This window comes from Microplitis mediator, chromosome 1 (assembly GCF_029852145.1).
Source record: "Microplitis mediator isolate UGA2020A chromosome 1, iyMicMedi2.1, whole genome shotgun sequence".
NCBI lineage: Eukaryota > Metazoa > Arthropoda > Insecta > Hymenoptera > Braconidae > Microplitis > Microplitis mediator.
This window is the reverse complement of record NC_079969.1, coordinates 12,249,336-12,263,858: the sequence shown is the minus strand read 5'-3', so window position 1 is coordinate 12,263,858 and position 14,523 is coordinate 12,249,336. Positions and strand designations below refer to the sequence as shown.

The 14,523-nt window shown below is 30.3% G+C and overlaps 2 long non-coding RNA genes across 2 annotated transcripts; one reads left to right on the top strand and one right to left on the bottom strand.

Annotated features, from left to right (window-relative positions):
- Positions 1–205: 205 nt before the first annotated feature.
- Positions 206–2,391, bottom strand: LOC130665862 (uncharacterized). The gene is made up of 4 exons (XR_008989598.1): positions 2,221–2,391; positions 1,776–2,109; positions 537–1,688; positions 206–457 (listed from the first exon to the last, which is right to left on the bottom strand). It is a non-coding gene; the product is annotated as an uncharacterized LOC130665862 (long non-coding RNA).
- Positions 2,392–12,308: 9,917 nt separating this feature from the next.
- Positions 12,309–14,290, top strand: LOC130665869 (uncharacterized). The gene is made up of 5 exons (XR_008989599.1): positions 12,309–12,575; positions 12,661–12,997; positions 13,081–13,268; positions 13,342–13,669; positions 13,909–14,290. It is a non-coding gene; the product is annotated as an uncharacterized LOC130665869 (long non-coding RNA).
- The last annotated feature ends 233 nt before the right edge of the window (positions 14,291–14,523 follow it).

Below are 14,523 nucleotides of genomic sequence, written 5' to 3'. Positions count from 1 at the left end.
ACTCAATTTTTTATTAGAAATAAAGATATTATAATGAAAATTACACACAAAACAATTTTATTATAATTTTTTTCATATAATTTTTAGTTACTTAAAAAAGCATAATTTAAAAAATGAAGTATTTTACTGAATGTCAATATAATTAATAAATAAAATTTCAATATATATTTTTGTTGTTCAAAAACATACTTATGCAATTGTGATCATATTTACGTTATTATTTCTAATACACAAGCAAAGTTCTGCACTGACTCGTTGCACAAAAGGCATTTTAACTGTAGACGTTCTTCAGTAGCAATTTAACATAGTTTTTTTTGAGACAAAGTTATTTTTCACTCAATTTCCAAGCTCTTTTTTCTTAATGAAATTTTCTAATTTTATTGGATGAAGAGTATATGCTGCACATGGTTCGCTTCATCATTATTAATAGCCACATAATTATCCTCAGCGACTGCAACTATAAAGAAGGTCAATTCAAGAAATGGAAACTATTTTGCTATATATGTTTATCTTAAAATTTAAGTGTTGATACTAACCGTATCTGTAAATGGGAATATGAATAAAATTATCTACATCCTCGATACTTATTTATATATTTCCATCGGCCAACACAGGTGATATATATTCAGCAAGTTCAAGAAAATGTGGAATGTCTAACACATCAAAATCATATAATTCCCATGCCCTGTCCCTTATAGGAAGAAACAATAGGCCCAAGCTTGGCCGAGGCTTGGCGCAAGACTTATTAACTCTGGGGAAAGTTTGAAATCCAAGCTTGGCCCAAGTCTGTCTAAGCATCGAAATGATAACACCCAGCCAAGCTTGAGTGACAGTGTTGTGCCAAGACTGCATCTAAGTATTGGCCCAATATCGAGAGCCAGTATTGTGCCAAGACTGTTGCTAAATAAGCACCTAGCTTATTAAAAATAAATTAAAAAAAAAAAATACTAGTAGACATGTGCGTGATGGTAACATATGGAAATAAATTTGTACACAGAGAAATCAGGTGGATCGATGAAACTCATTTTTGTTTTGCATTTGCTGGGTCTCGAACCTGGTCCTTCATGATTGCTAGGCAAGCGTCTTATCCACTAAGCTGTTACGCTATTCACAAAAGCCAGGGGTCTTTAGGTACCATTTGTTATTTAGACTGGTAAACCAAGGCTTGCCACTTGTATAATGGCTGAACCTTGTCCCAAGACTGGCAAACGAATGCTTGTCACTTGAGCATTGGCTGAACCTTGTCCCAAGACTGGCAAACCAAGGCATGTCACTTTAGTATTGGCTGAACCTTGTCCCAAGACTGGCAAACCAAGGCTTGTCACTCGAGCATTGGCTGAATCTTGGCCCAAGGCTTGTCACTTGAGTATTGGCTGAACCTTGTCCCAAGACTGGCAAACCAAGGCTTGTCACTTGAGCATTGGCTGAATCTTGGCCCAAGACTAGCAAACCAAGACTCGTCACTTGAACGTTGGTCGGATCTCGGACCAACCTTGGGAGGCCGAGCCTCGGTAGCCCAGTATTGTGCCAAGACTGGCCCGGTTATCAATTTTTTTTTTTTTCCTACAAGGGGTCCAGCAATTGAGCTCGAAGTAAATCTTTCGGTCGTGTCTCTCTTCGTACAGGTTGCAATAGTAATAACGATTATACTTCAATTTTTGTGATTTCATGAAGGCGTCGGAGGTTCACTTAACATAAAAATTAAAGTTTTGTAATGGAGCAATAGCTAAAATAACTTAAATTGCTTATTAATAATAACATAAGTAACTTCTTACAGGTAAATTGCCAAAGTGATGAATGTAAGCCGAAAAACTTGTTGAGTCTTCGATGATATGATTCGGTATAGTTGTTAGTTTTAATTTTTAATCTATAGACACTAAATCCTGCTGGTGTAATTTTTAGTAACCAATAATCTATGAAATAGTCGAGAAAGTTTTTGAAAATATGATAGAAAGGAGTATGTATTTGGAGTAACCAATGAAATGCTTGTAAAATATCACCACTTGGTAGCAGTGCTAGAGCAAGTATCTTTCTAAAAAATTTTTTTCCGTCTTCCCAGTTTTCTATTTTTTTTAATATACCTAACTCTTTGGCTTTTTTAATAATGGCCTGAAAATAATGAACCTTGATCAGTTTTTATAAATTTATTATAACTAAACATTTCATAAAACGGTATTACTAATAAATAAAAATAATCGATAAACAACTGATAGAACTTACTTGTACAAAATGAAAATAACAACTTTGAGCGGTTGCATTGGGATATGACTCTCGTAATGCTTTTCGAAGACCTGCTTCAAAATCTGTCATGTGAGATAAAACAGTAACATGTTGAGTAAAAAACTAAAAACGCTCAATGACAGCTACATAACACGCCGTTGATTTCCTCGACATGAGGCTCCAGGCGACAGGCAAAATCTGAAAGTACATAATTTTAATAATAAACTATTTAGATATAATCTTTTTATAATAATTATAATTTATCATACCACGTTATTTATTGACGCCAAAATTGTAAAAAATTGATAGATTGAATTTTTTGGATCGGATGGGCAAACTTTGTAAGTCGCATCCATGTATAAATTAGTTGTGTGAATATTTTGTAATAAATCAGGGTCAATAAAAACTGTGGCAATCGAACCATCTCTGCCATAAACATTAGCAACAGTTAAATTACTGTTCTGAGATCGATATAAATATTGCCAACGATCCAATTTTAATCGTAAATAATATTCACCAAGTGAACCAGGGGTCGGTGGGCAAATTTTTCTCCGCCACTGTTGCATTACTCTCTCTATGCGACAAAATGGCACAAGAGAGGATCCTTTTGGTGTCTGTATTTTGTATTAATATTAAAAGAAAAATAATAACATAATAACAAAGATTTAATGATACAGTCGAGATTTTTGTATTCAAATATAATAAAATTAAAAATATCTACTTAACACATAGCTCATCGTAAATACTTCTTAAATCTCGAAAACTTGATGTTACAATTTTATAAAGTTCTTGTTTAAAGTCATATATAGGCTGTAAATCAAAATTTTTAGAATGATTATGTTTTTTCAACAAAGTAACCGGTGGCCCTCGGTTTGTTACACCTCGAGCTCTGCAGTTTTTCATAAACCTCGTGTGACATTGGACATATCTACACAAAAACGAAATTATATAATTACAAAAAAAAACAATACATTTGTAATTGTAATGTATACAATTGATATTATCTAACCAATCTATGAAACATAACAATGCTCATAGCTTGCCCTCGCGGACTCGGGATTACTCCGAAATCATGGTGAAATTTCGGTGAAATCATAGTAGAAAGATAGTGAACCCATAGTGAAATGACAGTGAAATCACTGTAACTTTGTGCCATTTGCTTACTGTGTGATAATTATCATCCGATGGTAATTTTATGATGATTTCACCATCGATTCATAGTAGAATCACAATAGCATAACAGTCAATTTACAGTAGTATAGCTGTAAGTTGACAGTAGTATTACTGTGTATTTACAGTGATTTCACTATCAGTTTATGCTGGATCTGCAGTGCTTCAGTCATGCTTTCTCATTAATAATACCGTGATCATACAGTGATTTCACAGCAGTCTTACTATAGATTCTTCGTGAAATCACAATAATATCGCTGTGAATTGACAGTAATATTACTGTGATTTCTTAATCATTTAACCCTGGATCTGCTTAGTTTTCATCGAGATTTAGGGGCAATATTGAGATCCTATATTTATTGATTCAAAGATAATAATAATAAAATTAATAATAATATTATAATAGAAACAATAATCCTAATCTTGGTTTTTCAATAAATAATTTTTCTTGTTTAAAAAAATTATTTATTATCCCTTTGTACGACTTCATGTAATTCCTCTGGAGGATTAAATGCTATTTTTTTACCCTCGGTAAAGAAGGAATTTTATTTTTTTTTAACGCATGATGGGACTCGAACTGCCGACCCTTCGATTGAGAGTAGCTTAAGTCATGTACTTTAGCCCGCTCGGCCACCACACGCATTCGGAACGTTTACGCTAATACCAAAGACACTTTTGTGATAATTAAAGAAGTACTTAAAACAAATAAAATGGAATTCTACACGTTTACGCCAAGAGACGAGAAACCAAAGACACTAGTATTGAAAGGAATACGTGGTGGTTTTGAAGTTGATAATGTGATAGATGCAATTAAGGACCTCCAAATACCTGATATTATAATTACTAAAGTAAGTAAATTAGAGTTTAAAAAAACTGATAAAAGTTTTTATCATTTTTAAGTTCAATGCTCAAACGAGAGTAAGACTGCTAACCTCACCAGACAAAAAAGACTGCTGAACCAACCAATCAAATGGGAAAGACTGAGGAGAAAAAAAATTTTCCAATGTGCTCGATGCCAACAAGTTGGACACGCAAGCAGCAACTGTAATTATGAACCTCGCTGCGTAAGATGTGCTCAAAATCACGAGAAGGACGAAGACTGCCCAGTTGCCAAAGGTAGCAAACCGGAACTTACTAAATGCTCCAACTGCGGTGAACATGGACACCCTGCTTCATATGCTGGATGTCCATACATGAAATTTGCAAATGGGCAAAAGAAATTAGCTACATCAATAAGAAGACAACACAAAGCCAATAAAATTAACAGCATCAGTAGGTTAGTAAATCCTAACATCTCATATGCTAACACTACTAGAAGAGGTACCGATGCTCACCTTCAGCATCACCCAAATACTACAACCCCAGATCAACGAGCACAAGATGGCCCAACCTCACAACCAAATCTCCAAGGTCTTAATGAAATATTAAACAGTTTCAAAAACTTCATCATGTCCCATATTAACAAACAGTTTAAAGAAGTTTTCAAAAGAATTGATTTGAATACCCAAAACATTCAAAGCCTCTACAATTTTGAATAATTATGGCAAACACCTATAACAATACTAAAAATATCATCAAAATTTGCGCCATCAACGTGAATTCAATCAGAGCTACAAAAAGAAGAGCAGACTTAGAAATTTTCTTGGAAAACAACAACATTGATATTGCAATGATATCAGAAACTAAATTAAATTCTAAAAATTTCTTTAATTTCAGAAACTATAACATAATCAGAACAGATCGCCCTAATGATAAAAATGGAGGAGGTACAGCGATTGTCATTCACAATCGGATCTCCTACACCGCAATTACATACCCGAACTCGCACCGTAATAAAGCAATAGAATATACTGTGGCAAATTTAACAACACAGTCAAATAAAATATTAACTTTCATCAGCATTTACGCACCAAATAGTAATAAACAAACATTTATAAAAGAGCTTAACCAAATTTTTACAGATTTCAAACTCACAAAACCAAACACTTATCATATTTTGGTTGGAGACTTCAATGCCAAACATCCTGATTGGGGAAGTAATATCATCAATTGTCGTGAAAGACAAATGTTTCAATGGTACGAAGATAAGTCTCTATGTTATAGAACTATCTTATACCCTGCAGCTGAACCAACCTTCCGATCAGCGGGCTCTTATCTTGACTACTGCCTAGCGGATACTAGAATTGAAATACTCAATAAACAACAAGGTAAATTGAAAGTTCTACCTTATGATAGTGATCATTCAGCTTTAACCTTTGAGATAAATACAAGCACTATATTCGACGGAATTAATCTCAACGGACCACCAAATCCTACTTACAACTATAAAAAGGCAAATTGGAGGAAATTCCAAAATTCTATTTTAAATAATTACACATTAGATATTCCTTTCAATAGAAACCTGACAATTGACGAAATTGACAAATACATAGAAAATTTAGAAAAAACAATATTGCGGGCTATTGATGAAACCATTCCAAAAAATGATCCTGAAAAGAAACCAGGACAATGGAAATATATTAATAATAGGATCAAAAAACTGCATTCAATCAAAAACCAATTAATCACATTACTTCATAACACTATAAAATTCTATAACTACAGGAACTCACAAATTGTCAGAAAAATTAAAAAACAAATAACTGAGATTAATAATCAACTTCACAAAGAATTTCAGAAGCCCACAACAGCATATTGGGAAGCCAAAGGTAAAAACGTCAACTTCAGGGATTCCAACACATTCTTTCCAACAATCAACAAATTTTTTAGACACAAAGAAGCACCTACAATTTCAAATCTACGATTAAACAAGAATAGTCCACTACTTACTGATGAGCTCAAACAGTCTGAAGAATTAACTGAACTAAATGATGATCAATTCATAATCACAAAAGAAACCTCCAAACTCAACATCATAGGTAAACAATTTGAAACCATAAATTCACCACGATTTACAAATTTACTTACTGAAATCAAGATTAACGCAGACAATTACTCCAACGAGATAAAAAATTCCATACAAACTAACAGACAGAACAACGTCACAATCACTTCTTTCTCTAATGACATGAGAGCTCACTATCCTTTAATGGAACAAGATTCGCCAAAGATTTTTCATAGCTTCATCACCACTACAGTATTGCTTAAAAAAGCAAAAAATAAAACATCCAGCGGAACCGACAATATCCCAATGATCGCCTTAAAAAATCTTCCGGAACAGATAATCAAGGATTACACCATAATCTTCAACAACGCCATCAACCATACATACTATCCAATAAGGTGGAAAGTAGCCAAGGTAATTCCCATTAAGAAAAAAGATAAAAACCTAGCCGACCCAGGTAGTTACAGAGCAATCAGCTTAACAAATAACATCAGTAAAATCTTTGAAAAAATTATAAAAATTAACTTAATAGATCACATAGACACTAATAAAATAATTCCAGATAATCAGTTTGGTTTCAGAGCAAGACATTCAACCACTCATGCTATAAACAAATTAGCATCAGACATAAATAATTATATCCTAAACGGTAAGCTAGTTGGAGCAATTTTATTAGATCTGGAAAAAGCCTTCGACTCCGTATGGCTGAATGGACTCACCTACCTATTAATTACACTGGATTTCCCGAGATATCTAATACAACTGATCACCGATATGATACATGGAAAATCATTTTACACCTGGAATGGAAAAGATACTTCTACTTACATCTTCAAAATAATAGAAGGACTTCAACAAGGTACTGTAACATCACCAATTCTCTTCAACATCTTTAATAGAGAAATTCTAAATCTCTTTGGACTCAACACCAAAAAATTTCTGCACTCAATTGCATATGCTGATGATCTTATCTATTATTTTGCAAGTAACAAAGTACCTGAGATACAAAAAACGCTCAAAAACATCCTAGACTCAATTAATAAATATTATCTTGATTGGAATTTAAAAATAAATCCTCATAAAAGTGAAGCTATTCTTTTCAGGAAAACAGTAAATGAAATTACATCCCAAACTGTCAAGAAAATTAAAGATTTCAAGATAACAATGACCGATCAAGAGACAAGAGAAGAAATTGAAATTCCATCCAAGAATACAGTTAAATATCTAGGTGTTAAATTTGATTATCTACTTAGAATGAATGAACATCATAAAATGCAAATAGGCAAAGCCAAAAACGCCATCAGGGCAAATGCAAGAATTTTCTACAATAGGAACATTGAAGCTAAAGCCAAAATCATCTGCTACCAACTTCTTATAAGGCCAATTCTTGCCTACGCAACTCCAATATGGTGGAACACTGGTGCCTCAGTAATGGAAAAATATAGGAGATTGGAAAGATCCTGCCTAAGAAACTGTCTTGGACTCTATAGAACTGCTGAGTCAAATTACCTAAAACAAGTTGATAACCATACATTATATAATTTATCGGGCATCCCGCGGTTTGATGTCTTCACATTAAGACTCACCAGAAAATATTTCAGTACCTTGAATCAAATTGATAATAGTTACTTGAAAAACCTTAAATGTACAGATATGTTTCAGGTTCATAGAATGGCCAGAAGTAAATACTCAACACCTGAAGTATTTACCAACCTGGACAAACTCGGATTAATCCAGGATGAAAACAACATTCCAACCATACATCACATCAAAAGGCATTGCACCAATAAGGCAATACCGCTTGATGAAAACGTACACCGCAACAACCTGGTGTATTCAACAGCCTTATCAGATGCAGACAAATCCAGCCTGGACAGGCTATCGAAACGCTATTGGTGGCTCCAAAACGACGCCAAACACATGGACGAGCTCAGGAGACGAGCTAGATTTAAACAACAACAACAACAACAACAAAAACGACAGCAACGGCAACGGCGAGCTAGATAAGTAAACTCACCAACCCCAAGTAGCAAACATAAAAACGGGTTATCATAAACCTTTTAGAAAACCTAAATGTAAATATGTAAATATTAGTTACTAAGCATATAGTATTATATATTAATATATTATTTTTATATAGAGTCTATTAGTTCGTAAGTTAAAATTTATGTTTTTATGGTTTTACTTTTTTCCATATCTTCATTTAAAAATTTATTAAAAATGTCAAAAGACACACAAACAAACGATAAGATTATAGACAAAATTAGATATACTAAAGATAAAAATTATACTGAGATTTATATTATAACTATAACCAAGTATAAACCAAAAATAATATATTTTATTTTCAATCTGTTTAAGTTATTTTTAAGATGTTTTTTACTTATACTATGTATCAGAGCCTATATTAAATAAAAACATACTTTATAAATCGAATCGAAAAATCGCATTCGGAACTAAATATTTAATCTGTTACTTCATGCTATTCAATACTATATATACTCAAGACTAAGCTATAAGAAAAATTATTTTATTAAATACTATAAAATTAAAAGAATTCGATATTTATAAAAAAAAAATTTTTGCCTTCATTTGTAAATCATCAAGTTTTCTTAATTTAAGAATATTTTATTTTAAATTATGATAAATAATAAATATTTACTATTGAAATATTAATCTAAATGATGTTCTCTTTATTTTTTGCAGTAGTTTAAATTCAATTTATACAGTTTTGAAAAAAAAGTTATACAATTTTTTTATTTATTTATTTTTTTTCATAATTCTGAAGAATTTTACCGTCTTAAGCTTTTATAAAATTAACTAAATTAGATAATTATAGATAAAGTTTCGCTCGGAAATTCCTAAAATAGCTAAATTTATAATAAATAAAATACATATGTGCCCAAATATTTGCTAAACTTACAAATAATTATAGGAGCATTTATGAAATAATTGATATTATTTTTTTTTTAATTCCATTTCTATCGATTAATGACATTAAAAATTCAAATTTTGATTTTGAAATTGGATTAATGATAGATGTACCGTATCAGATCACTATCAAAGTAGAGTGAAATCATGGAGAAAACGCAAATAATTTGCTGTGAAAATATCATAGAGTCACAGTGCTAATACTACTAGGTTGTCATGGGATCACGGTAAATTCATGGTTAAACCACTATGAACTGACTGTGAAACTATTGTTAAGTCACAGAGTTAACACTATCAGATTACTATGGAATCACAATGAATACGTAGTGAAATCACGATAAACTGACTGTGAACCCATGATAAAGCCTCAGTGTTACCATTGTTGGGTTACCATAAATCGATAGCTGATCGACAGTAAAATTATCATGAAAGTATGGTAATTTAATTGTAAACCTACAAAAGAATCACAAGTGAAATCACTATGGAACTACCATAAAATTACTGTAAAATTACTATATAACCAGAGTGACGAAATAGCACAAAACGACTGTGAATTCACTATGAAATTACCATCAATACACAGTAAACTTACGGTAAAATTGATTTCACTGTGATTTCACTGTGATTTCACTGTGATTTCACAGTAACCCCGAATCCGCGAGGGCATGGATACTGATTAAGAAGATGAGGAATTTGACAAAATATGAACTTCAACGCGTAAAATTTTTATATTAATAAGAATCAAGATATAGTTTTAAATAGAGGTTTTTAATTTTTTATCAATTTAGTTTAAATATAAATCTATCAGACTGAACCATAGTTCATTTATGCCAGCAACTATAAGCAAGAGCAAAGACAAAAGAAAAGTTGGCTTACTTCTTCTAGAGTATGAGTTTACCTCATCAATATTCATTTGAATAAAAAAGTAGTCATTGGGGTAAAACTTACATTTGAGTGTCATGACGACGTGTGTAACAATGCCCATCGTAAAAAATATAACTTGAATTTTTTTTATTATCAAACTGAAATAATTTTTGCATGGTTTATAATCTAACTTTTAATATTTAAGTGATCACATGTGAGTCAGTATATCCGTACGAACCGTTGCGTTATATATTTTATATTTTTTATGAATTGTTCAGTCGATATAATAGATGATTGATCAATTAAGTAGTTAGAAACTAATAATTTTTTATGAATGAATTAAGAAATTATTTGTACTAAAAATCATTATTGGATTCAATCATTTTTTTTCTGCGATATCGTGTGATTTAAAACTTTAATTATTTATATACAATTTAATTAAATTTGTATATGAATAAAAAAAATAAGTAAATGAATATATATAAATATATATATATATATATATATCCAATTGATCCTAAATAATGTTCTTTTGTTGCCGTTCTGTAATGCACTTGTTACCACTACATATAAACCGATAGTTGCTTTAAAAAAAAAAAAAAAATGAAACAAATGAACATCTTATTAACTGAACTACAAATTTGTGTACGCGTGTTACGCATTTCTTTGTTTTAAAGTGACTAAATATCTGCAAAAAATCGAGATAATTGTTCAATTCTATACAAATTTTAAAAAATTAAAATAAAAGAATTGGAATTCATTGAAAATACAGAAGAATGGCGAACAGAGAAGTTATAGAGGAGGATGGTAATTTTTATCACGTAGAAAAGACAGTAGGAATTAAAAAGTAAGTAATTAAAATTGTTATCAATCTTAAGTAAATTAATTTTTAATAACTGTATTTTTATACTATGATGAATGATTATATGAATTCATTAATTTAAATAGTATATGCATGACAAAGTAAATAAATTTTATTATCGTTATTTCAAAGTATTGATGGTACCTGTTGTAATTAGATTAATTTATTGCACATCAGTCATTACACAAAGAATCATGTATGATATATAACCGAAATCAAAAGTTTATACGTAATAGACTGACACAATTCAAATTTGGTCATTAACGAAATTTTTTTTTGTTTTTATGTAGGCATGTACACTAGGGTGGTCCGTTTGGAACGACTATTTTTTTTTTTTCGCTCCCACTGAAAAATATTGTTGTAGACATTGAAAAAAAAATTCTCTGAAAGTTTTAGCTCTTAATTTTAATTCTAAGTACTTTACATTTGATTTTGAAATTTTCCCATTTAAAATACATGGGAAAGTTGGGATTTTTTTTTTAATTCTCTATAACTCAGCCGCATTTTAAGTTATTGGGTCGCCGTTTCCGGCATTTTTTAGGTAATTTGATACTCTTCAAAAGTCTCCTGAATAGTTTTACTCGGACTCTAATTGTTTTTTCTGTATTGGTTCTGAAAATAATTTTTTTAACAATAATTTGGGTTTTTAGTTGATATTAACTAAATAACGAAATTTGAAGAAAAAGTGCAGATAACGATTTTTTAGGAAATTTTATTCGCTACAAAAAAGGTCCTTTTAGTTAAGTGGCTCAAGTTCTTCGTTCACGTGATATAGAGATTTCAGTAATTTTGTAAATAAAATATTTGTCAAAAAATTCCACCAAATGCTATTTCATTTCAATTTTAAATTAGTAAATAATTTTCCTTTCATTAATTTAATCCAGTCATTAAAATCAGAAGGGGTCAAATTGATGAACTTCGGAAAAATTTTTGACAAATATTTTATTTACAAAATTACTAAAATCCCTATATCACGTGAACGGAGAACTTAAGCTACTTAACTAAGAGGACCTTTTTTGTAGCGAATAAAATTTCCTAAAAAATCGTTATCTGCACTTTTTCTTCAAATTTCGTTATTTAGTTAATATCAACTAAAAACCCAAATTATTATTAAAAAAATTATTTTCAGAACCAATACAGAAAAAACAATTAGAGTCTGAGTAAAACTATTAAGGAGACTTTTGAAGAGTATTAAATTACCTAAAAAATGCCGCAAACGGCGACCCGATAACTTAAAATGCGGCTGAGTTATAGAGAATTAAAAAAAAAATCCCAACTTTTCCATGTATTTTAAATGGGAAAATTTCAAAATCAAATGTCAAGTACTTAGAATTAAAATTAAGAGCTAAAACTTTCAGAGAATTTTTTTTTCAATGTCTACAACAATATTTTTCAGTGGGGGCAAAAAAAAAAAAATAGTCGTTCCAAACGGACATTGTACACTGTCAAAAAAAAAAATTCTAAGAAGTGTCCAGTTCGTGGTGTGAAAGTTCTGGATCGCCCGAAAACATTTTTTATATCACAACACAAACATTCGAGTGAATTTTTAAATAATCGTATTAAACGGTTCCGAGATGATCTCAAAATAGCAAGTAAAAAATGTTTCTATTCGATCGAAGATATTTATGAAACTGTTTCAAGTTTGTAAGTAAATTATATGCCCAAAAAAATGATGTTTTAATTTTTTTTTTTTTGTTAATTATATGTGTCGAATATATATTTTTTTCAGTTACCCTGATGCAAAGCTTAGATTACCATTTACATTAATCAGGACCGAAATGAATAATTGGCAAAAAAAAATATTCGTTGACTTGTCAGCCCCTACTACTTATGAAGATTTGACAAATATGTTATCGAGATGTGAATACTTGAAATTAAAAGAGTATGCTGATGGCAGATTCATAAAATTATATAACGTTGAAAATGATGCTTTATTATTGGGTGATCCAGAATTTGCTCAATCTTTTATGTTTGATGTTTTGCATGTTAGCTCAACAATAAAAGTTGTTCCTCATTTTGGAAATACTCGTCTGCTAACTTTTTTATTGGGTTCACACCATCATTACGTAAGTTACTAAAAATAAAACATGGTTCCTAATGAAATATAATATAAAAATATTTGTGTAAAATAAAAATATATCTCCTATAGGTCTTTCCAATTGGAATAATTTTATGGTCTAGTATGAAACCTGCGCCACAATAATGTATAATGTGCGAAATTTATTAATACCTGGCATTCATCTTCGCAAAATATATACCGATTTCGACTTTAAAGGGCATATAAAAACAAATTTTCCTGAGAGCCAAGTGTATGGCACATTTAATAATTATTGCCGTGTAAGTTAATTTGGAAATTAATAGAATTATAAATATTTACTGATCATTTTTTTAAATTTGTTATTATTTCTAGATATTATTTTACGAATCTTTTGAAAAAAATATACAATTTGTCAATGTTGGTCAAGAAACTTTCTTGAGAAATTGTATGTCCCTGATTTTATTACCGAGAGAAATGATAGCTGATGGATTTCAAGAGTTAATTAATTCATTAACACCTCAATTGCAAAATGAACTCTCGGATTTTATAAATTACTTTCGAGAAACATGGATACAAAGAGTTGGGGTTGAATCAATGAATCTATTCGAAGATACCGACAGCCTTAATACAATTCCAGTTTTGTTTTGGTCGTTATTGCATAACAACATGAATGATAACCCATCGCTATGGGAGTTTATAAGTTAGTATATTTTTTTTCGCAAATTTATTGTTAAAATTGTTTGATTTAATTTAATTAATAACTTGTAGATTTACAACTAATTCTAAGATTTATTAAACCTATTTAGAACTTTAGATAAATTAATAAATAATGACAATATTTCAATACTAGTTTAATATAATTGTTATAAATTTTATATGTCTACAAATTTTTGAAAATTAATACAAATAACTAAAGCTTTGAATTACGATACTTTACAGAAGAATTGATAATTATAATGAACAAGTCGAAAAAAGAAATTGAACGCTTGAATCAGAGTAGATCATCATATATTTCACTAGCTCCACGAGTCAGATTGTGTATCCCAAAAAAGTTAATTGTAGATTTGTCGAAATCATTAAAACAAGGTAAAGTGACGGTTCAACTCCTGTCAAAACAACTTTACTCAAAAACAACTCCGGTCAGTACAACTCGGGTATAGTAACACGCAAACAAAAATTTTACTTGTCGCAAAAGAGCATGCGCTAAGATAGCACTTATATTGCATGAATGATAAAAAAAATTTTAATAAATTAACACAAATTTAATTATTATTTTATTGCATAATTTATTAAATTCTAATGTTTCAACGATTATTGAATACAAAAATACATTCGTAATTTATTAAATTCAAATGTTTCAACGATTATTGAATACAAAAATACATTCATAATTTATTAAATTGAATCAAAAGTATAGAGATAATTTTATAGTTTTTATTAATTACCCATGTATGTATATTTGTCAGTTCCAACTAAATTTATAACTTTATGATTACGATAATAACATTTTTTTATAATTTACTTAATGAATACGAAATAATATTTCTTTTTAAC